Source organism: Nycticebus coucang, chromosome 4 (genome assembly GCF_027406575.1).
Source record: "Nycticebus coucang isolate mNycCou1 chromosome 4, mNycCou1.pri, whole genome shotgun sequence".
NCBI classification, from domain to species: Eukaryota; Metazoa; Chordata; class Mammalia; order Primates; family Lorisidae; genus Nycticebus; species Nycticebus coucang.
In genome coordinates this window covers 132,631,861-132,634,027 of record NC_069783.1, presented here as the reverse complement: position 1 = coordinate 132,634,027, position 2,167 = coordinate 132,631,861, and positions in this window count along the sequence as shown.

Genomic DNA, 2,167 nt, shown 5'->3' with positions numbered 1-2,167 from the left:
GGGATGACATCTCCTTACCTGCCCCCATGTCACCTAAGCATGACTAAGCTCATATCCCTTGTCCTGAAAAGTCATCAAGAAAGCCTATAAAAGTGCATTTCAGACTATAAGGCTTGCATAGTTTTGTAATGGAAATTCCCCTAAAGCCTTAAACGTTTGCCAAATTTACTGTAGGTGTATGGTGTGTTGACTTTTTTTTTTTTTTTTTTTTGTAGAGACAGTGTCACTTTATGGCCCTCGGTAGAGTGCCGTGGCCTCACACAGCTCACAGCAACCTCCAGCTCCTGGGCTTAAGCGATTCTCCTGCCTCAGCCTCCCGAGTAGCTGGGACCACAGGCAACCGCCACAACGCCTGGCTATGTTTTGGTTGCAGTTTGGCCGGGGCCGGGTTTGAACCCGCCACCCTCGGTATATGGGGCCGGCTGAGCCACAGGCGCCGCCCGTGTGTTGACTTTTTATCAATCCCAGAGAAGAGCTCCTACCACATTCCCTTACATGGGCCACAACATATCCTGGACATGCAAGGCCAAGTGTAACTGATGAAATAAATTGCACATTTCCAGGGATGTGGCTGGGCTGAGTGCCGGGATCTCACTGAGACAGGCAGTCATGCAGAGCAAGCCCGTGAAGATGCAGAAAAGATGAAGCACCAAGAATAAACAGAAGAGAATACTTTCCGATTCATTCTAGAAGGCCAGGATTACCCTGACACCAAACAACAAAGACCTCACATGCAAAGAGCTACAGGCCAGGTGAGGTGGCTCCCACCTGCAATCCCAGCCCTCTGGGAGGCTGAGCCAGAGCTCAAGCTCATACTGCTTGAGCTCAGAAGTTTGACACCAGCCTGAGCAAGAGTGAGGCCCTGTCTCTGCTAAAACTAGAAAAACTAGCTGGGTGTGGTGGCGGATGCCTGTAGTCCCAGCTACTCAGAGGCTGGGGCAAGAGGATCACTTGAGCCTTAGAGTTGCAGGTTGCTGTGAGCTGACACCACAACACTCTACCAGGGCGACAAAGAAAAAATAAATAAAATAAAAACTCAATAACAAATATTGCAGAGGATATGTAGTAACTGGAACCCCATTATGTTGCTTCTGGTATGTAAGATTGTGCAGCCATTTTGGAAAACAGGCAGTTCCTTAAAATGCAAAACATTAAATCGCTATATGATCTAGCCATTCTGCTTCTAGGTACATACACCCAAGAGGAATGGAAACATCATCCACACAAAAACTCTTTTGAATTTTCACTGTAGTGTTATTCATAATAGCCAGAAATGGAAACAACGTAAATGTCTATTGGCTGAGTGTGGTGGCTCAGGCCTAGAATCCTAGCACTCTGGGAGGCTGAGGCAGGTGGATAGCTTGAGCTCACGAGTTCGAGACCAGCCTGAGCAAAAATGAGACCCCCGTCTCTTCTAAAATAGAAAAACTGAGGCAAGAGGATCACTTGAGCCCAAGAGTTGGAGGTTGCTGTGAGCTATGACACCACGGCACTCTACCCAGGGCAACAGATCGAGACTCTGTCTCAAAAAGAAACAGGGTGGCCTCTGTGGCTCAGTGGGTAGGGCACCGGCCCCATATACCAAAGTTGGCGGGTTCAAACCCGGCCCCAGCCAAACTGCAACAAAAAAATGGCTGGGCGTTGTAGCAGGCATCTGTAGTCCCAGCTACTTGGGAGGCTGAGGCAAGAGAATCGCCTAAGCCCAGGAGTTGGAGGTTGCTGTGAGCTGTGTGACGTCACGGCACTCTACTGAGGGCGATAAAGTGAGACTCTGTCTCTACAAAAACAAACACACAAATAAATGTCTGTCAGTTGATGATGAATATATAAATGTGATTTAGCCATACAATGGAATATTATTTGCCAATAAAAATGAATAAAGTGGTAATACAACATATATGAATCTTTTTTTGTTTTGTTTTGTTTTTTGAGGTAGAGTCTCACTCTGTCTCCCTGGGTAGAGTACTGTGGCATCATAGCTCACAGCAACCTCAAATTCTTAGGCTCGAGAGATCCCCTTGCCTCAGCTGGGAGTACAGGGGCCTGACAACGCCCAGCTAGTTTCAGAGACTTGGTCTCACTCTTGTTCAGGCTGGTCTGAACTTCTGAGCTCAAATGATCCCTCCACCTCAGCCTCCCCGAGTGCTGAGGTTACAGGCTGAGCCAC